The sequence below is a fragment of the Callorhinus ursinus genome, unplaced genomic scaffold, assembly GCF_003265705.2.
Source record: "Callorhinus ursinus isolate GAN/ISIS: 27379988/994484 unplaced genomic scaffold, GSC_fseal_2.0 scaffold23, whole genome shotgun sequence".
Classification (NCBI taxonomy): domain Eukaryota; kingdom Metazoa; phylum Chordata; class Mammalia; order Carnivora; family Otariidae; genus Callorhinus; species Callorhinus ursinus.
In genome coordinates, this window is record NW_027397085.1 from 19236094 (window position 1) to 19258390 (window position 22297).

General features: G+C 41.0%; 1 protein-coding gene across 25 annotated transcripts in view; it reads left to right on the forward strand.

Annotated features, from left to right (window-relative positions):
- ANKRD55 (ankyrin repeat domain 55) overlaps positions 1–22297 on the forward strand; it is a 496355-nt gene that overhangs the window by 115183 nt on the left and 358875 nt on the right. The window contains exons 2-4 of one of the 25 annotated variants that reach the window (XM_073905461.1): positions 16458–16526; positions 18876–19034; positions 19704–19779. The exons of 22 other annotated variants lie outside the window; for them this stretch is intronic. The gene's annotated coding sequence lies outside the window, so the exon portion shown is untranslated. Of the gene's footprint in view, positions 1–5515; positions 5639–16457; positions 16527–18875; positions 19035–19703; positions 19780–22297 lie in introns of those variants that run through there. 2 more of the 25 variants (XM_073905462.1, XM_073905463.1) reach the window with 2 other exon arrangements.

Here is a 22297-nt window from a genome sequence, read left to right on the forward strand (position 1 = left end):
GGGAGGATTCCACCCCCTGCTTAGCCACTGCAGCGACGTCCCTCAGTGGAGCCGACTTCTAAAAGGTCCGATTTTGTGCTCCGCGGCTCTATCACTTGCCAGAAGCGGCAAAGGCCCCCTCCCCTGCTGTCTATCCTCCCGAATATCACCTCGGATTCACTTCTCCGCACATCCTACCTTCCAGAAAGTGGTCGCTTCTCTGTTCAGAGAGTTGTTGCTACTCTCCTCTTCGATCTCCTGTTGAGTTCGTAGGTGGTCAGAATGGTTTGATCCCTATTCAGCTGAACTCCTGAGACCAGATGAAATCCAGGTCTACTACTCCTCCACCATCTTGCTCCGCCCCCTTCGCAATATATATTTTTGTACCATGTTCTTTTTACTTAATATTTTATCATAAACATTTTACATGTCATTAAAAATCTTGACCATTGAGTGTTCATAGCATAATTTTTAAAAATCTCTTTTAAAGATTTTTTTTAGTTTATTTGAGAGAGTACAAGCCATGGGGAGGGGCAGAGAGAGAGGGAGAAGCAGGCTCCCCATTGAGCAGGGAGCCCTACTACACAGGGCCCCATCCCAGGACCCTGAGATCATGAGCCGAAGCCATATGTTTATCTGACTGAGCCACCCAGGTGCCACACATTGAGTGTTCATACCATAATTTACTGGCATTTTCCTATTTGTGTACACTGAGGTTGTTTTTAATCTTTGGCGAACATAAATAATGCTGTCTTGAAAAACTTTGGGCCTAAAACTTTATTTTTTGGTTAATTTCCTAGGATGGATTCTCAGAAGTAGAATTGCTGAATCAGATTACATGAATATTTTTAGGACTCTTCATACATGTTTCCAAAATGCTTTTCAAAATATTTGTGCCCATTTATGTTGCTGCTAACTAGATTATATTCTAAAACTACCATAATACTTGTAAGTTTTAAAAAAAATCACACTGGACTTTCATTATGCAATTAGAGAGTGCAGTTTCATATGCAGGAACTCTGTCCTGAATCCTTCAAATAAGGGTCTTGTCCTGGAGCCTATTAGTTAGCTATTTAGTAAATAATTTAGTAAATTTATTTAATAAATATTTATTCAACAAATCCATCTACTTTTTTCCATCCATTGTATTGAATTTAAAAGGGAGGAATTTCCCTTATTGTTTGAAGGTTTATCAAACACTTGAGGTTTATAAGAAAAAGTACTCTTTTAGTGAAGTTCAGTACACTGTACAGTGCTAGGCACATCGCAGGCATATTTGTTTCTTCCCCTCTAATCATTACAGAGCTGCTATTAGCCCCCAAATTAAAAGGCTAAAAAAAAATTCTCCCCTAATAACATTCCGCTTTGAGATCCTTGGAAGGACAATCTATTCATACAAATAATGGTTTTTATTTATTCTTGTTACCACCCAGTGAAGTGTTGAAACTTTCCCTCAGAGCATGAAAAAAGGCCTAGAATTTTTTTCATCTCCACATTTTTTGCCAAGGTTAGTTAAGTTGATGAATAGCCAATTCCAAGCATTGTCACTGGAGATTTTATTCAAGTCCCTTTCAAGAAGACTTCAGTGTCATCAACTCTAAGATGAAGTTGATGGATTTGATGAATATTTAGGTTCCTCCCAACTTAATAATATTCTAGTTCTTTGATCACTTTTCTGAAGGAGATGTTTCTGGAGGTTTCAGATTTGAGATTTAGACATATGACATCTGAGAGAGGACCTTGCAGTTCAAATCTGGAAAACACTTGATTTAACTAGCATCTTGACCATCAAGAACACTAGAATCTGGGCTCTGAGGTAGAGACCAAGTATTCAAAGAGGTAGAAAAACTGGACTATCTTCTCTAAAGTTGGGAAGATTGGTTTATCTTCCCAATCTGGTTGGAGATGGAGGACATCCGTGCAAAAGATAAATGACAATACAAGGCATCATGTGGTTAGTGTTGTTTTGAATAGGACTGCAAAATCTACAACTTTTATTTCTATGCACAGCAAAGAGGCAGATGAGGACACACATAGAAGCTCAGTGTCAATGGCAATGGCATCATCAAGGCTGTTAAATAAAAATTAGCCTTTGATACTTGAAATGTCAGTTGGAGAGAAGAACATACTCTGGAATATATGGTGAAAGAATAGTCTCTATCATTTGACAGTTTAGAATAGTGTGTACACAGACAACTTCATCAAAGTATTCTCTTGAAGCTTGAAAGAGAATAAACTCTGGACAATTAAAGAAAGTGCTGTTTCATATATGAATCCCCCAATTGTTAAGGTGTGACAGGGCAAAATTACTAGATTCGAAGTAGGGCAATAAAAACATAGAGTACTCTAAAGGGAAATGAAGAAGCTGAGTTTCCAGTTCTTTCTCTGAGAACAATATCTCCAAGGTCATCCCTGCACACCCCTTCTCTCAGCCCCACTCTTTGTCTCTTTGGTGGTGGCCTTAGAGGCAGAGCACTTGCTTAGAAAGACCAAGAATCTGATTCCAAAAGATTAACATTTTTTAAAAGATTTATTTGAGAGAGAGAGAATGCACGAGCGGGGGGTGGGGGTGGGGAGGGGCAGAGGGAGAGAGAGAGAAGCAGTCTCCCTGCTGAGCAGGAAGCCTGATGCAGGGTTTGATCCCAGGACCCAGAGATCATGACCCAGCTGAAGGCAGATGCTTAACTAATTGAGCCACTCAGGCGCCCCTAAACGTTTACTTTTAAACATCTAAGCAAAAGCCTCACACATAGTAAGTATCTAATATTGATGTAATCTGGAGAAGGAAAACACAAGGAGGGTCATTTATCATGGCTTAAGCTCAAAACACAACAAAACTGCCTACCAAAAATGAACATAAGTAAAAATATCTGTAAGAACTTGAAGTCTGGTATTTAAAGAGTTTGGTCTCCGATCCAAAATGATTTGCCTTCTCTTGAGGTTATGGAAATTCCATTAGCTTCCTGATGTGGCACTTCCTTATCTCCCAGAGAACACCTCTGTAAACATGGTATGAAAGAAAATCCCCACCTTCCCACTCCAGTAGAAATGGTTTGAGTGGGCTAGGAGCAGGACCAATTTCGTGTCTTTGTGATCCACTGTGCACGCTGACTTTTCACTGGATGACTCTGAATAGACCCCAAAATGATTTGATTTGAGTGAGTGTGCTGTAACTGGAGGCAAGGCATAAAGTTTACATGTGATGACTTGGTTCAGGGGTCATTGCCAACTTCACCAACTTCATTGTGGATCTTATAACAGAAATGGATTTACGCTACAAAGTTTGACACCTGTGGTGCCAGAAGGTAAACAAAACTACAAGATCATTTATGAAAGTTGGTCTTGCAGGAAAAACAGAAGAATGTGTGGCTGGCCAAGATCTTTCAAGATCAGGCAGGTACTGACAGTGGCTTCATCTTGGATGTTCATGCCCTTCCAAAACAGCAGCAGTCAGGTGCAATCAGAGCAGCAGATCGGGCCAACCAACTCTGGCTGTGTGCTTGGTTTTCTGGTACCATTCAGGCCTAGCTCATCAGAAGGCTGATGGCTCATCAGCAAGGCAGCTCACCCATGAGAAACTTGCCAGCGAGGAGAGTGAGACCTACTCTCGGCGTGTTCTTTGATAGAGGGAACCGTTGGCAGTGAACTAGTGTGAGGAATATGTTTACTAATAGGAGGGAATTTGTTAAAGTAACACACATCCAAGTTTGACACCGGTTACCAGGAAAAGCTATTCTGGGACAACCAAAGAAAGGTTTAAATTGGACAGAATTTCATAAAGAAGAGATTTAAGTATTTGAGGCTTAAGGAAAGAAAGCTTTCTTTTCTTCTGGATAATCTGTGCAGCTATTGCCATTTCAGATTTATGAAGCTACTAATTTCACATTTACACATGAGCAATTTGGTCCTTTTTTCTTTTGTTGCTATCTGGCAGTAAAGAAGAATAATTATATGTGTGTGTTGGCATCATAAATGTCTTTCCTGATTAGTTTGAGAAGTCCAGAAATTGAATACCATTTTTTTGTCTTTAGATTTGACTATATGGAAAGAGGAGGGCTCCAATTTCTGAAAACTTAGATTCTTGGGTTTTCTTGACTGTAGTTGATGAACTTACTTCATCCATATAGTAGCTAATGAAGCCAAGTTCACATGGTCAGAACCACCTCTTTGTGAAATCTCAGTGACCAGTTGAATGGACCTTGACATAACTTTGTGTGTGTGTGTGTATGTGTGTGTGCGGGGGGCTGGGGGTGGGAATCATGTTCCCAGAAGGGCCAGACCGGACTGTCTTGTGGAGCATCTTAGGCAAGCCTGGACTTGCCTAAGTATTTGGCTTCCTTATCCACACTGCCCTTGCCACCCTGCCCCTGGGCAGCCTCCTGTCTATACCCAACCAGTCTGTAGGTTCTTTTCTTACTGACTTTGTAAAGAGATAACTTAAGGGAGTCAAAAAAGCAGAGGAGCCAGGGCTCAAGTTCCAGCCCTGGTACTACTTTGATTATGTGACCATGAGCATATTGTTCTTGACTTGGAGTGCCTTAGTTCACTTGCCTGTGAAACCAGGAGGTCTGACTCTGTACTTTCTAAGGAGCTTCAAATGCAAAATTCCTCTGATTTAATGCTTCCAAAATTGTTTCTATGTTCATGTAGCCTGCTTCTTCTTCATACCCCTCTCCCTATTGTAGAACCAACTTATCTTTAAAGATGGGGTTTTGGAGGCAGCAAAAGAGAAAGTGGGCAGCCAGTGAGGTGTGCTAGAGATGACTAGACATTCAGAGGTGATATTGATTAAAATTTCCACCATCACACAGCTAAGAGGCTGGCAGGGCTACTCTGCGCTTTCACATGCATGCCTTATGCTACCATTTGTGACTTCTCCACTTCTAGGCTATTCTTAATGCTCATTCTAATTTGATTCCACATGGATAAAAAATGTTGAGAAAAGGCCAAGTTCACAGCAGGATTTTAGCCAGCCCTTGAACCCTTTTCAAAAATGACACATATTTCTGCTTAGGCTTGTGGATTAATGCAAACTATATTATGCATAATTCTATTTTCAGGAGCATGCAGTCAAGTTGGGGAGATAAGACAGATATATATGTGTTAGTTTTACCTTCATGTTTCAAATAAAATTATGAATCACTAGGTCTAATTTTTCCAGGTTGATTAAAAAAATCCATAGCAATCTTGCTGCTCCCTAGGTGGATTTATTCCTTACCATGGTTCAGAAGAAATCACTAAGGGCTGGTGGGGATTATAAGGGTGATATGGATGCTGACTTTCAGCTCTTCTGCTTTTCTCTTGGAGGAAACAAATTCCTTCATTCATCAAACATTAGGGTGTACTATATGTCCAGCACTTTTTAAAGGCTGACATATAAAATCTTTAGAGCCAGATACAGACTCGGATTCAAAGTTGGCTGTTCTCAAGATTTATGTGAACTTGGGCAATTAGTTACCTTCTTTTTTTTTAAAAGATTTTATTTATTTATTTATTTGACAGAGAGAGAGAGAGAGAACACAAGCAGGATAAGTGGGAGAGAGAGAAGCAGGCTTCCCGCCGAGGAGGGACCCCAAAGCGGGGCTCGATCCCAGCACCCTGGGATCATGACCTGAGCTGAAGGCAGACACTTAATGACTGAGCCACCCAGGCACCCCAGGTTACTCACCTTCTTAAGCCTTAGGTTTCTCTTCTTCACAGTGGGAGACAGCAGTGCCTCCCTTCAGTGTTGTGAATATTGAATGCAATAAATTAGATATACATGTATATATATGCCTGGTACTTGGAAGGCTCTCAGTAAGGGGCTATTGTTAAAAAAAAAATATATATATATAATATATATATATCATCCCTGGTTCCCAAGGATCTTAAATATAATGGTAGAGATAGACACACAACATTAAATCTCATGAAAATTGTGGCCTGTTGTCAATGGCACCTTACTGGTCATGTTTGGCGCCAGGTGAACATTGGTCCTTCTTGCTTTTCTGTATCTTTCATGTCAGGGGTCACCTCGATGGGTGTTTACTGCCTGTAGACATTTGTGACAGGCTGGCCGAGGTCCAGAGCAGGGTGTGGTAGCCCTTTCATCATCTTGTATGACTGCCAGTAGGGAGAAGAGAAGAAGAATTTGTTTTTGTTTTTGTTTTTGTTTTTTGCCTCAATGTGTAATTCTTTCTAATGTATTCACTTAAAGTGGCTATTTCAGGACACTTGCTTTCTTCCAGGAATTCACAAACTCAGTTGATGGGCAAGATAAGAGAAAGTGGCACTTTCTCTTCCCAATAAACTTCCCCAGCACTCTGCTGCACCCACTGGTTCTTTCTGCCAGTGCAAGCCTCACTCTGCAGAGGAATGCAGTGACAGTCCCATATAGGGAGGATGGACCTGACGTGACCTATCGAGTTTTAGGCTAAGTTCTTTACATGCATCATTTACTCTATTATACTATTATAATCCCTGCTTTACAGAAAAGGAGACTGAGGCCCAGAGAGGAAATAATGTGTCCATGGTCACACAATTTAGATTCGGGAATTCAGGGTTTAATTCTGAGCCTACTTCAGTAAATTCTCACCCCTAACTTAGTTAGAAAAGCTTAGAAAACTCATATACACATACCTAAGTATCGACAAACTTTCGTATGCTTAATCCCAGTCCTAGAGATTCTGATATAATTGTTAGCTTGTGTAGGGTCCTGGTGTCAGCATTTTAGCCAAAAGTTCTGGTATGATCAGCTGGGGTAAGAACCTTTGGCTTAACTCCAAAGTCACATTACACCACATTTCTACCCAAATAGTAGATTTACTCGCATTGAAGTATCAGGAAGTGCTTCCCAACCCACATTTTAAAAACAGAGTTTTTGGACAGTTTTGAACTTTTGGGAAATTTTTAATCATTCCCTGTACTCCTTTCAGTGGACAAGCATTTTTATGCTTCTGTGGTCTATCAAGCTTAGAGGGAATATTTGTTATTACAAATTCTAAGGGAAGAGGGGTCAGAAAAGATTTTCTTGGACCCTCACTTTTCTAAATCTCCGTCAGTCAGAAATGCTGACTGCCCATCATTTCTAGAGGAAATTTTGGCTGATGGTCAGCCTCCTCTCATCCACCCTGCTTGGTGATTTCCTCTTCGGTCTTCTGAACTTTGGTTGAATTTCTGTGCCCCACTTGGTTACCACAGGGAATAGTGCATGGCCCTTAGAGTATAAGAGCTACAACCTGTGTCCTGATGATCATTTGACTTAGTATGGCATTCCTTTGGAAACAGATCCAGACATTGCTATCCAGACACTCAACTGAGTCCCATATAGTAACGGCCACTCTGCTTCCACAGACACTGTAAAACTCAGTTCTAACAAAAATCTCCTGTCAGGTTGGTCAGGCCCTGGCTCTTAGCATCTGGCTCTTAAGGTACATGAGGGCAGGCTATGCTGGTTATTTATGCCCTTTGACATGTCGAAGTATGTTTTTTTCTTCTGCATTTAAAAGTAGGATTTTGAAAAACCAAATGTTTTTAGCTATAAGGCAGTATTTCCACAATTCCATTATTAAGTGAAGCACACTCTTTGGGATTAGAGGTAATTTTCATCTGAGCTGGCAAATTACTGTGGGCATCAACTTATCTATTAGGAAATCTCTTGGAATTGAAAAAAATGTATAGTATTTTATTTTTGTTTTTTAAAAATTGACACAAAGAGACACAAGAAATTATTAACAAGTTTTTGTCACTAGAGAAAAGGATGAGAAAATGTGGAGATATTCATTTTCACTTTATATTCCCTCATCATCATCATAACTGCAAACACATTGAAAGTAGTATTTATTACTATTTTGGTGCTTGATTGTGTATACTATTTCTCTTACTGCATTACTGCATTTATCATTTACTATTCACAGTGACCATATATGATAAATACTACTGTGCCATTTGGATCCATTCAACTGTAAGTAACATCAGACTGCCTTAAAAAACAAAGAAATTTATTACTTTACTTTGCAAGAAATTCCATGGTAGAGTAGCTGCAGGGGTGATAAATTCAGAGGTATCAGGATCTGATGTTTCTGTTTGCTCTGCCAATGTTCACATGGCTGGTGGTCCTCAAGCAAGCTCCGCCCGTGGTCCTGAGAGCTGCTGCATCACATCCACACGTGGCAGCGTGTGTCTTCCCCAATGGGTCTCTTGTTAAAAACCTTTCCCAGAAGCCCTCCACTTCCCAGGATAGTACACATAATTGCTTTACATGTCCATGCCTAAACCAGCCATCCATTGCAAGGAGAAAGGGACCACCATGGTTGGCTTCCAGGCAAATCAGGCTTCATTGCTTTCCTGAAGCATATGGAGGAAGAAGGTAAAAAACTGAAAAAAAAAATCACTTAGTGTTAAGAGAGCAGTTTTGAGCCAGAGGAAAAACATTTTCAAACCCATGCACAGACAGGGCAATTGACTGAGAGTATATATAAGTAATTTGCATTGGTACATATCGAAATTGCCCCAGGCCTCCTTAAGGACCATAGTTTGGGAATTGTCCCCTTACTGTCATCACCAGGATCAGCGTTCTGTTACAAATAAGGAAGGGATGGATTCGATTACTCATTGCCTGCTAGACTGTTATTATCCAAATGTGTACAGATGAGGAAGTAGAGTAAAAGAGGTCTGGCAATTTCTTCCAAGGACACATGGTTAATACATAGTAGAGCTGAGCCTTAAAATTAGATCTGCTTGCTGCAGAGTCTATCTATGCTTTAACCACTGTTAAAAAAACAAAATTCATATGAGTATATTGTGACGTTCTTATTGGCTTTATTCATTGATTTGTGAATTGGGCAGTATCCACTCTAGCAGATAGAAAGAGGCTCTGAGAAGCTACACAAAATGGAAGACTTCACTGGTAGAAGGGAGCAGGAACAAGGAAGTTATATTAGGCACAAAATGGGTTGGTTATTGCAAAGTTACTTTCATTTAGAGGATGGTAGGGGTCTGTCAGTCAGATTACCTAACTAGTGCTGATTAGGAGATTCCTGATTGACTGACGGGTTTAAGATTCCATGTCTGGGAGAATGGAATCTGTAAGTCTCAGAGTCGTGCTTAGCATAAACATAGGAGATTTAGTGTAAGTGACTCCATTTTGGGTCTGTTGTCTTGTTTTTAATACTACTGTGATACTCTGCCTTTTTCTGTGCTATCGTTTATTACCTCTTTTTCAACATGTATTGCTTTATTAAGAATTAAAATGATTCTTTTAAAAAATTGTGCTTGTAATTTGTAGTCAGTTGTAACTATAGCTCCTCTAGTCTGGGAACTTCGGAAAACTAAGCTCTTTGGACTAAATTTCCCTTATTGTTAAAATGAGAGTGCTCAGCTGGATGAGCGCTAACATCTTTTCTAGCTCTAAATTCTGTTAGTATATGGTTCTTTCATGAAAATCATTCAGAGTAGAGATTTAAAAAAAAAAAGCTTCACTTGTACAAATAATGTTGTCTATGAAAAGAAAAGTAGAATTTTTAGAAACAAATGTGAGTCTTCCTGTAAAATGCACCTGCTTATTTGCCACCAGTGCAGATGGTGGTTTGTAACCCTTTACCACTAGGGATTTGGCCCTGATATCCTAGGGTGGTTTTTCTTTTCTCTCCTGTTTATCATGGTACTATCTCTTCCAATGATTCAGCTCTTGAGGTGTGACTATGCCTGGAAGCCCTTCTGCTGGTGGCTGTGAGCTGAGAGCTGCTCTACACGACCCACCAGAAACCTTGGTTTCCACACTGTGTAAGGAAGGACAGTGCAAGTGAGCAGATAAAGGAACTTGTGTCTAGGAAATATGTCCTCTCAAGTAAATGTATACTGCTTGCCCTCCCTGCAACTTCCAGCTGAGATCAACCTTCCCAAACCTCCTTCCAGGGACTTAGAATAGGATGAGGGTAAAGACAACTTGCCCACCCAGCATTAAAGCGTAGAGTAATAGGAATAGGCAACTGGGGGGGGGGGGAGGAAAAGGGTTGAGGTATGTGCATGTGTGTGTTTTATTTTTTTCTCATTTCTAGAAAACAAGGAGGAATATTTACATAAGAGGAGAGAAGGTTTTCGCAGTTTTGTTCAGACCAATATGAGAATTTTAAATTGAAATTCTGGGCATTAGCAAGGCAATATTCATATCTGCGGAGGGACTTTCGATGTTGAAATATCTATAGACTTTACCATTAGACAAACATAATACTGTTCAACCTCTCACCTCAAAATGTGGAAAATCTGACGCATGTTAATTGGTAGTAGAGATGTTTTCAGAATTGCCATTAATTGCAGAGCTAGATACACATTGCCTCTATGCCAAAAGTAATCATAAAGTTAGTAGTAGATAACAAGCAAGACTTAGCGTAAACTTTATTGAATTTGTTTGCCTCCCTCCTGTTAGAACCAATAGGAGTCAGGGACATATTTCAGAATTAAAGAAGAAAATCATCCATGTTTGTCCATTGTGCCATTTATTGTGGAGGAAGAAGCCCTGTGTATGGAGAAAAAAAATTAAAAAACGTATAAATGGTAGCAGCCAACAATAAAATCAATATTGAAAATGCAATTTAAGGAGATGGTTCTCTCAATGTCGCTGACAAAGAAGGGGTTTCGGGATCCTTTGCTCTGGGCGACTGGGAAAGTTCTGGTTACTTTGAATGTGAGTTGCTGGCACCCTGAGCCAGGCACAGGTCCCATGACATTCATTTCACAGTAACTGAATTGATTCTTGAATAGTTATTCCAGAAGACTAAAGCAAGCATGTGCTTTTGGATTAAGTTATCCAGGTAGGGCTCTGATTTCCATTTTTCTTCCCCATACAAATTAAAGACAAAATTCTGGAGGTGATGGGAGAAATAAAATATGCCCCACATTGTCACCAAATTCTGTCTAAGATTTGTCCACATTCCCGTAGACTGATCAAGACTTTGGATTCTGGCCCTCTTTGAAAGCCATGCCCCATGACACATGCAAAGTCTTCCTTCAGTCAAACCAGGGTGGTCCTTCAAAGACTCTGAGAATGCAGCTGCTACCCAGAAGGCCCTTTTGAATTGCAGAATTTCAGGCACTCACACCTCTTAATACAGCACCAAAGACAGCTTGGCTGCCTCACAGCCTCCAGTGTGCTGGTACAGCTGTGAAGGAGCTAACTTTGGCAGCCATAGATCATGGATGCTTTGTCTTAGTTTCTCTCAGAATAGCTTTTCATCAGGAGACTCTTAACATCTCTCAAAACAAATGCAGGAAGAAAGGAAACAAACATAAATAGGTACTTTAAAGAAAGATATTATTTTGAATCTTTGGGTTTTGATCTATAGCTACAGTGTGTGGAATCCATCATTTCTGGTTTGTGAACCGTTCGATGTGGTAGAAAGAGCAGTAGATCTGGAGTCAGAGCAATTTGAATTCTAGGTCTCGCCTTGTCTACAGCCTTTCTACGCTTAGTTTAGCTTCTTTGACCTTGGTTTCCTCATCTGTAAAATGAGAACATTTGGCCAGATGATCTTTGACCTAATGATTCTATGAAAAGTGAATGTTGGAAACACATGTTCACCTTCTCCAGTTACCAGCTGTGAGTGTGTGACTGGACCAAATGGCACTAACTGTCGAAACGTTTTAGGCTGAAGGGAAAGCATTCTGAAATGGGACAAGGGCACCTCGTGTTGAAACCTGGAGCTGGTTAACTCTCCAAGGCCTGGGCCAACCTTTGCTTCTGCCTCCCACTCCTATTCTAGCTGGACCAAGAGGCACTCATCCAAGAATAAGTTACCTGAACCAATACCTTTTGATAGGTAGCTTTATTAACAGTTATAAATCAGATGCTTGCCAAAACATTTTAACTTTATTTCTTATAATTGATCTAAAATTGCTATCTAGCTTACAGTCTCACAGATAACCCAATTGCTTCCAGTTTACATCTGTCTGCTTTGGGTAAATAATGGGTTGTGTCAGAGTTCAAACTCCCTATCGGGACCGTATCTCTCTTCTCAAGAAAACCCCCTGGTAGCTCTCCTTCCTCCACATGGCTTCTGGTAGAGGGAAGCTTACCCTTCTTGAACATGGCCATTGGGAGATGGGTCCTTGGTTTGAGCAGTCCTCCAGGTCCTTTCTGACCTCTACTGGGATGTGGCTTTTCCTTCTTGGTCCCCTGGCAACCTGCATTGGTTTCTAACAGATGTGATGGATTCCACTGGACTTTGGAGACCTTATGTTAACATCTGACGCTTTGCCATTAATTCTGGATTTGAGGTACTGGAAATTTGTGAATTTATTTCTTTGAACTCCGGACCTTGTTTGGTCCACCAGTTTTTTAGTACATGTCCATGCTTTGGGCAATAGGAAATTGTGAATCTCCTACATACCACCTAAGACCTGGGGAATCAGTGACATTATATCAGGTTCTTGCCTTCTGCCAAATTATTCCATGTTACAATTTCTAATCTACTTTAGCCTTCCTCATCTAATCTCACATTAGTACAGGGCATCTGGTGGAATTGTCTCCTCCCAGACTTCTAAATAGGAAGACTAACCCAAGGCTCCTGCTGCCCTGGCTCATTGTGAGAGTGCAGTGATTGATCAGTGGTTACTGGCACAGACAGGGAAGATAGAAATGGTTCCCTCGTGCTCCATATTTGTCATAACTTCTGCATTTATAGCACTGTAGCTCTTACCTTTGAATTGACATATTTCCCAAGTGGGGCTGGTAAGTATACATAGGACATGAACTGGGGCAGTGGTTCTCAAACATTAACATGTAAACAATTACCTGGAAGGCTTGTTAAAACACATTTCTGGACCCCACCCTTGGATTCTGATTCTGTAAGTCTAGAGTGGAGACTAAGAATTTGTATTTCTAACAAGTTCTCAGGTGATAGTGATACTGCTTGTCCTAGGACCATACTGACCTAGAATCTTCAGGTTTAGAGCATAAAGACAGTGGTAAAAGCAATGCAATTTCTATGTACAACTTTCTGCTTGGAAACCTGAAGATATATAGTTTTTCAATCAGAGGGATGTTACTAGGATCTGGATAGAGAATAAGTATTAAAAAATTAATGGGTAAGCCATCACTTTATATTATTACATTAATTATGTTCCAATGATTTCTGTCTTTTTCCTTGATGCATTCCAGGTTACTACCCTACAGTGAGGGTAGTTATAACCAAGGTATGATTTGGGGTCAATAAGAGGACTTTATTTAGCTTTATGTCTAAAATACCTAGGTTACCTCTGAGCTCGGGTCCAAGCGCCTCTACACTTGCCGCAAGAGAGAGCAGGGACCAACCTATCTGTGCACAGGCTTAACATATTAGTTTTTTCTTGTATTGTATCCCGTCTGTTAACTTCTATGCTTCAAACACAAACTTCCCTATTAAACATTTTTAAATTAACAGCTTTATTTGTATACCATAAAATTCACCTATTTTTAGACACAATTCAGTTATTTCAGTATATTTACAAAGTTGTACAACTGTCATCACTGTCTAATTTTGGAACATTTTTATCAGCTCAAAAACCTCATGCCATGTACAGTCATTTCTCTTCCACTCTTTGTCCTAGACAACTACTAATCTACTCTCTGTCTCTCTATATTTGCTTTTACTGGACATTTCATGTAAGTGGAATCATATAATATGTATTCTTTTGTGTCTGGCTTCTTTCTGAACACAGTGTTTTGGAGGTTTATCCATGTTGTAGCATGTATTGGTACTTCATCAAACACTAACTTCTATCAAACCTTCTTTTGATGTGTACACCTCTTTCTTTCCATTTCTGCTCTGACTCTTCCAGTCTAGGTCTTGGTTACTCAAAGTGTAGTCCCTGACCAGTTGCATCAGCATCACCTGGGAGATACTCCATGCAGACATTCAATCAGGATCTTCATTTTTACAAGATTTCCATGGAATTTTAGTACATATTGCAGTTTGAGGAGCTCTTCCCTAGAAAAGGTCTTCATCCCTGTTGGAAGGCATTTGAGAGCAGCCTCCCACTGCCTCCTTCCCTCCACTCTCCCCACCAGAGCACCCAGCATGCTGCTGACTAGTCCTGAGATTAGTCATCAAAGGACACTCCCCCACTACCATGATCTATTTCTTAAACAATATAAGTGGCTTTCTGTTAGCTGTTTTAAGTGCTGAGTCTCTGTCACTCAACTGTGCTAGTCAAGGCTTTCTAAAGCAGCTTCTCTTTACCTACAGAAACTTCTCAACCTCAATGCTCCAACAAAACCTTTCAGTTCTTGACAAGCCAGAGATTTATTGCTAGAGAATAAGGGTTATTTCTTATAGGTCATTGATGTTGGTTACTAGAAGGGTCCTGGCTATATTGTAGGCATTTTATAAATTCTGCATGAATGAGTACAAGGCCAGAGGCAGGATAATAAAGTTTTCCCAAAAGGAAAGAAGTGACTCCAGTAGAGCTTGCATATGGAAACTGTTAAGGGAAAAATTATAATAAAAATGTAACTACTACAACCATCCTGATATTTATTGAATACTGTATGAGATATTTTGTGTATGTTATATTGTACAATTTTCAATAGAACTCTATGAAGTAAGCACTATTGTTTTAGTGAGCTACTCTTATTCATTCCTGTGGATGAGGAAACTGAGGCTCAAAGACATTGTGTAACTTATCTAAGACATACAGCTAGTTAAATGCAGAGCTAAGATTGAAACCCAAGTTTCTGTCTCTAACAACTATGCTGTCTCTCCATATTGATAAAGGGCAATTTCACCAAAGTTAGTATTGAGACATGATGGAGATAACTAGGGTCTTAGAGGTCATAACTATTTTTCCAAGTCAGGAAATGTTTCCACAGGCAATATTCCTGTTTTCTTTGGAACACTGGTGAGATTTAAAGTCACTCATGAATTTCCTCCTTTGCGTCAGAAAACATTCAAAGGGAACAACCCAACGGATACAGATGGACTCCACCAGCTTCCTAGGCCAAGTTCTTCTCGTTCTTGTTGTGAGTGGCCTAGGTGGACTGACTCCTCTCTCTCAATGTAATACCTTCATGAGATGACCAGGATAACAAAGGATAAACTCCTCTGGCACTCTAAGATTAGAGATTTAGGTAGAAGGTAAACTCATCCAGTCAGCTGCCTGCCCAGGTGTAATATGTAACTTGCTTCTATGGAGTACCAGTGTTTTCAGTATCAGACTATACAAACCCTGAAAAATGTTTATTTCCCTGTTCCATGTTTACAGTTACTGCTTAGCAATTCACATTTCTTTCTAATGGTTCCTAAGTCACTAGACCAAAAAATATGAAGACTTCCTATAGCTCACAGCTTCAAATATGATTTTCATAAATCTGCTCTCAGAATGAAGTAGAATGGAGGAAGGTAGGAACTTGGAGCCAGGAGAGATGGTAGGGACAATCCAGTTCTGAGGTCTCCAAAGGGCTCCTAAGTAGATGGCCATCTGTGGAGGTCTTTGTCAGCCACCGTAGGATGAGGGGAGTGTATTAGAATTCTGTTGTTATGTGACAAATTACCATACATTTAACAGCTTAAAACAATGTCCATCTTAGTAGCTCATAGTTCTATAGGTCAGAAGTCTGACATGGCATGAGTGAGTTCTCTGTTTAGGGTATCACAGGCTAAATGAGGGTGTTGACTGGGTTGAGGTCTCTAGAGGCTCTGGGAAAAAGTCCACTTCCAAATTTACTCTCTTTACGGTTATAGGACTGAGCTCCCTATTTCCTTGCTGGCCATCAGCGGGGGCTGATCTCAGCTCCTAGAGGCCACCAGTATTCTTTGCCATGTGGTCCCCTCCATCTTCAAGCCATCAATGATGTGTTGAATCTTTCTTGTGTTTCAGGTCTCTGTCTTCCTCTTTGGCCATCAGCCAGAACAAACTCATTCTTGAAGGGTTCATATCATTAGGTCAGGCCCATTCAAATTATCTCCCTATCTTGAGTTTGGTGGATTTGGAATCTTAAATACATCTCCAGAATTCCTTTACACAATACTCAGATTAGTGTTTGACTGAATAGCTAGGAGAGAGTGTATGTACACTGGGGCTAGAAACCTTGGGGTCCATCTTAGAATTTTGTGTACCATAGAAGTAATCCAGGTGGGGTTAGACCCCCCCATTTTACTTCAGTCAGAGTTGACTTATTTTGATGGGTTTTCTGTTTTGTACCTTCATGTATATTTTTTCAGTGAATAAACAGTTAATTTGATTTATTTAGTTATCTTTTTAAAGATTTATTTTCTTTTTAGAGAGAGAGAGAGGGAGCGTGTGAATGGGGGAGGAGGCAGAGAGGGAGAAGGAGAGAAGCAGACTCCCCGCTGAGGGCGGAGTCCAGCTACACTAGATCGCACCACCAAGATCATGACCTGAGCCGAAATGAAGAGTCAGAGGCCCAACCAGCTGAACCAACCAGATGCCCCTTAATTTGGTTTAAATAATGTACCCTCTCCTCGGTCTGGCTCATAACCTATACTATTTCCTTCATTTCACAGATGAGGACACTGAAACTCAGAGAGGTGATGGTATGTCATAGAGACCAGTTTGGTTCATGCGACTGCATGGTAGGCCTTCTGACTCCTGGGCCATTGCTCTATCCCCTGAGCACTACTGCTTCACCCTCAGAAAGCTGCTTTGATCTTTTCTCATCATCAAACTACCCTGAATTTCACATTAACTTAAGTAGTCTTCTTTATGATCCCGGAAAGGTGGATTATTTCCTTAGGTTCTGTCTAATGCAAACCAACGTGAATATTTATCTGTGTGTTAAGGTACTGCATGGAATAATTGTGGACATAACCAGGGGAGGTAACTGATTTCTTACAAGGGGATAGGTAATCACCCAATGCCTGCATGCTTCCTAGCTCTGCCACAGGTTTCCTCTTCCTGCTCTGAGCTTTTCCTTGTGCGCAGTGAGCACTGCCATACAGCTCAGGAAATGCCAGGGGTTGAGTTGGAGATATAGTTTGCTGGGCAAGAAACATAAGAGAACATTGTGTTCTGTGATCTTTCTCTGAAGTCTAACCTGTGCCATACTCAGGGGTAATGGCAGTGCTAGCACACAGTCACTGACAAATCCCCACTGACCTTAATTGCCCATGCATCAGTCACTCAGTGGTTCCACTAGTTAAAATGTACCATTAACGCTGCTCCCTGAAGACGGGATGTGGTAACTAACCTAGGCAGGGAGCTTGAGAGCATGAGTCTTCCCCAAACTCTGCGTTCTCATATTCACACTCACTGTTGCTCTTTCCTCTTGTCAAAGTACACAACCAAAAAGTCGGGAAAACAGACAATCAGTAGTAACTGTTGCTCTATGAAGATTGGGCAAAAGCTATGCCCATTCAAAAATAGTGTCTCTTAAAGTTTTTGGATTACAACCCACAGTAGGAACAATGTAGCATTAAATTCAGTATGCTATACTCGTGCATGTGTATGAATACACATAAATAAATTAAAAGGAAACACATTTTTTAAAGATTTTATTTATTTGAGAGAGAGAAAGAGAGCATGAGTGAGGTGGAGGGACAGAGGGAGAGGGAGAAGCCGACTCCCCACTGGGCAGGGAGCCTGATGTGGGGCTTGGTCCCAGGACCCCAGGACCATGACCTGAGCTGAAGTTAGAGGCTTAACTGACTGATCCACCCAGGCACTATGGAAACAAAATTTTACTGAAGTAAAAAATACTAGTCGTATTTTATTATTCAAAACTATTTTTTAAAATACTGGTTGATATCTGTTAATGGTTGTAGCCTGGTCAGAAAAGGAGCTCCTGGATCCTCTTGAAGGCTTAGTGAATCTGACTACTAATCCACATTATCCCCATGGTAAGCATTATACCTGGGTCCTGAAGATTAGAGTTATCCCTGAGAAGGGAGTGTAGAATGCCAGGACTTGAGTTTCAGAGCTCTGGTTCATGTGTGCAATGTTGATGACATGATTTATCCTGACTTAATGTATCATTCATTCAATTATTGAATAAATGTCTAGTGAGAATTACTATATTCAAGACGGTGGGCATGATGACCTCTATAACTCTAGCTTATTGAGAAACTGCTCTGAATTAAACATTATCTTAACTCATCTTTATGATCTCTAAAAGTGATTATTACTATTCTTCCAATCTCACAGATGAAAAAAATAAGGCTTAGAAAGTTTTTGGCCTGCCTAAGATGGTGTAGGGGTTGGAGCCTGTTGGTAGGAGAGCAGAGTTCTTGTTCCCTTCTATGATCTGGGCATTGGAAACAAAACATAGCATTTGGCTACTAGCCCAAGTTTTAAAGTTTACATTCAGGCACCCCTGAAAATATTTTAGGAAGGCCCATTCCATTGAAAACCCTGGAAGAAGAGCCTCTGTTCTTGCCCTCTAGCCTTTGGCATTCCAGGAACTACCTGGCCAAGATTAATCAACAGCCCTCAGAAGGGCTATTGGGACTGGGTGGGACATGGAGAGAGGACAGTTTCAGGAACCCTTCTGCCCTTCCCATTTCCCAGTGGCCTCTGCTGCTGTCCTGACCTTAGAGTGAGAGTGAAGAGTTGAAAAGGAAGTAGGTGAAGTGCCAGGAAGGGGATGAAGGGCATATGGGCAGAAAGCAGTAAGTCAAGTAGGCTGGGATTCCGTGGGAAGTTCTTACCCTCTGATTTCTACCTCTCTCAGCCAAGCCAAACTCTACAGTGACACATATATTTTTAGTTGTGTTTAGTTAGCATCCAATTAACAACAGCCAGTTTGTGCTGCCTATCATTTTATGGACCTTTCTATTTTCTTTTGTCCTTTACAATGTACCATATCAATTTATCTTCAAGCCTCTGAGACTCAGCCCTCAGAGGGAAGAGTAGTCTACTCTGAGTCAGAAAGACCGGGTTCTGCCCCGGGACTGTCATTTAAAAGTGGTTTGACTTTCTTTTTTTAGACTGTCTCCCCATCTGTAGAGTGAAGATAATAATATTATCCACCCTCTGACCACACACGGTGTATTGGATAATGATGCAAAAGCAGTTTTGCAAGATATTAGTCTTCGAAGGAAGAAGACTTTCAAATAGTTTCTAGCTACAACTTGATTGGCCTAAAGGTATTAATTTACATACATATATATTTTTAATTCTGTTAGGGGGCTGGTTGCTAAGATAAGATTTCTGTTTTCAAGGAAAGCCTATGCACGGTAGAAACCACGACTCTAATATAAGTTGACTAATTGAACCACTGCAGACATGTCCTATCCTCAGGCAGTACCAGAAAAAATACTGGCTGGTTCTGCTGAAATCGCGAACATTCCCTTTTGTCAACCATGCCAGTGTGGTTGGAACACAGTGGATGGGAGGGGAGTGGAATGAATTGAGGTGGGAAATGTGGGCAGGAGTTTCATCTTGTGGGCCTTTGTGTAGATCATGGAAGGAAACTGGACACTGTCCAAGTGCAATGGGACACTAGGTAGATAAAGCTATTAGGTGCTCTTTCTCCTGGTCAGAGTGTGCGGATGGGGGACAGTTTGGAGGGACTGGGGCCTCCTCCATGTGAGAAGTCTTCCCCGGTGGACAAAGATAACCTTTCTACCCTCAGGCCACCAGCTGCTCGATGATACTGACCTCCTACTCTCCTGCTACCTCCTCCCCAGGGTGAATGTGGTACACAGGGGCAAGAAGAGACTTGGGTGCATCTACCCACAGCCTCTATACAAGGGTCTTTTCCTCTTACCTCCTCATGACCTCTGGGATCTGTTTTGACTTGCTTTCCACTCAAGGGGAGAAGAAAAAGCCTGAGCAGAGTTGAAGGAGGAAACTGAAAAATACTTCCAACAACTACCCCTAGTTCTCAAGGTAAATGAAAAATCCTCTATGGTAGTGAATAAATGCCCCCCCCCCCCCAAAGATGTCCATGTCTTCATTCCTACAGCTTGTGAATATGTTCCCTTATCTGGCAAAAGAGACTGTGGAGATATGAGTAAATTAAGGACTTTGAGAGGAAGACATCATCCCAGATTATCTGAGTAACCCCTAAATGTAACCACAGAGGCACTTATCAGAGGGCAGCAATACAGTCAAAGGAGCAATCAGGAGATGTTGTGGACCGAAGCAGGAGGTTAGAGTGACGTACAGAAGGAATGCCTCTAGAAAACGCAGGAAAATGGATTCTCCTCTCCAGCCTCCAGAAGAAACCAACTCTGTCCACACCTTGACTTTAACCCAGTGAAATTGATTTCAGACTTTTAGCTTCTAAAACTCTAAGGGAATAAATTTGTATTGTTTTAAATCACTAAATTTGTGTAATTTGTTACAGCAACCATAAGAAACTAATATATCCCTTTCCTAGGCTTTTCCTCGAACTTTCAAATGGCTAGATCTTACACTCATTCATTCTTAGCAGGGCTCCAGTCTTTTGGGAACTAGATCGTGGGGTATTGAAGCCTCCCAGAACTGGTTCTAGTCTCAGCTCAGCCATTGTCTGCTTAAGTAACCTTGGGTCAGTTATTTACGCTCACTCTCCTCATCTGTAAAGTAGGGAAGGTAATAATACCTACCTTGCAGGTCAGTTGTAAGGTTTAGAGACAGTGTGGTAAGAAACATAACATGGCCGTGACACATAACTGTCCCTCATACATGAAATAAGGATACACCCTCACCTTCATAATGCTTTCTTTGCAGAGAACATGGGCCTGTTTGTGGGAGGGGAAGGGACCCTAGCTTTGGTTCCTGAATCTGAGCTACTTCTGTGGTACTAGGAGCTCTGGAAGCTGGACACTTCCAGAAAGAAACTTCCAATGAAAAAGGTTATTTGTGAAACAAAATAAGATAGGCAAGTGTCACCTGAAGAACTGACTTAAAATAAGCCCCATGTCCAGGAACATGTCACCTGTCAGAAAAACAAGTACCATATAAGGAGTTGCATTAACCAGACATGGCAGGAAGGCACCCAACACACCTTTTCTGCCATGTGACTCATCACCAGGAGGGAGCTCAACCAGAAACAAGGGCAGATTGTTCTGTTATACCTAGCCTAAGGCTTCAGGAAGGAGAATACCCCCCCTTTTTTTTTTACCTCTCCCCATTTCTCCGTGGAGAACCTAGCTAATCTCTCCTAAAGCCAATGCAAACTTTTCCTTCTACCTTCAAAATGCAACTTTCCCCATCGCCCTGTTGTTTGTTTGGAAAATCTAATGCTATAATCTAGAGTCTTGCAGTTGGGGATGTGCTTGGAGTCCACAGACTTACATAATGTTATACATAAGTAAATTGTGTCCTGTTATGTGACTTGTCAAAAGTTAATTAGACGGGCAGTAACAGATCAAGGGCTAGCTCTGAGCTCTGCTAAATCCTGCCTTTTGCTCATGCCCTGCAGCATGTGAGCAGTGACTTTGGACCCTTTAGGCATCAGTGCTAAAATGCGGTGGTATTTAGTTGATCAGATTAACCAGCTGTCTCCTAGCAGAGAGCAGACCCAAAGAGCTGAATCTAATTTTTGAAGCTGAGGATGGGTTTGAGAAATGTGCAGGCTTCAAGGCACTGTGCCAAAACTAACTTCTCCACTTTCCCCAAGTCTTGCCTTGAGCTTGTTGGGTGGTTAAACTTCTGTCCTTATTCTCAGGCCATTTTTCTATTCTATTCATTAGTAAACCAGTCGTATTTTAGAGCTTGAAAGGAAACTTAGGCATAGATTCTAGACTTTCCAAAATTTTCAGGAGAAAAAACTTCAGGTGACATCTACTCTTATTGACTTTTTGCTCACAAATGAGCAAATTGAGCTTCCAAAGAGGTTAAGTGACTTGTCTGTGGCAGTACTGTCCAGTAGAACTTTCAGCAGTGTTAGAAACATTCTCTTTACTCTGTGCGTTATGGAAACCACTAGCCTCATGTGGCTACTGAGCACTTAAATGTGGCTAGTACTACCGAGGAAGTAAATTTTTAACTTTATCTAATTTGAATTAATTTAGATCTAAATAGTCACATGTGGCTGGTAGCTACCATATTGGACAACATAGGTCTAAGGTCACAGAACTGGGATGCAACACTAGGTCACTTTGATTTTAAATTCTTTTCTTTTTTCATTACCCCCATACCGAACTCTAGGTTGAGGCAAACTTTTTCTGTGGAGCAGGAGCCTTATAAGGCCAGGTCCCTGGAAAAGCTTCCAAGGGAGCAGTAGTGGCTGCAGGTGGGATGTCACTAGTGGGGAAAAAATATATATCTTCTATTATTAGAATATAGGAACTTCCCAGGTGGGAGGGGAATAGAGAAGTTCATTCATTCATTCTTTCTTCAAGGAAATATTGAGTGTCTGCTATATGTCAGGTGAGTGCTAGCCACTGGGGACTACAATGATTACTTGACACGGCCTCTG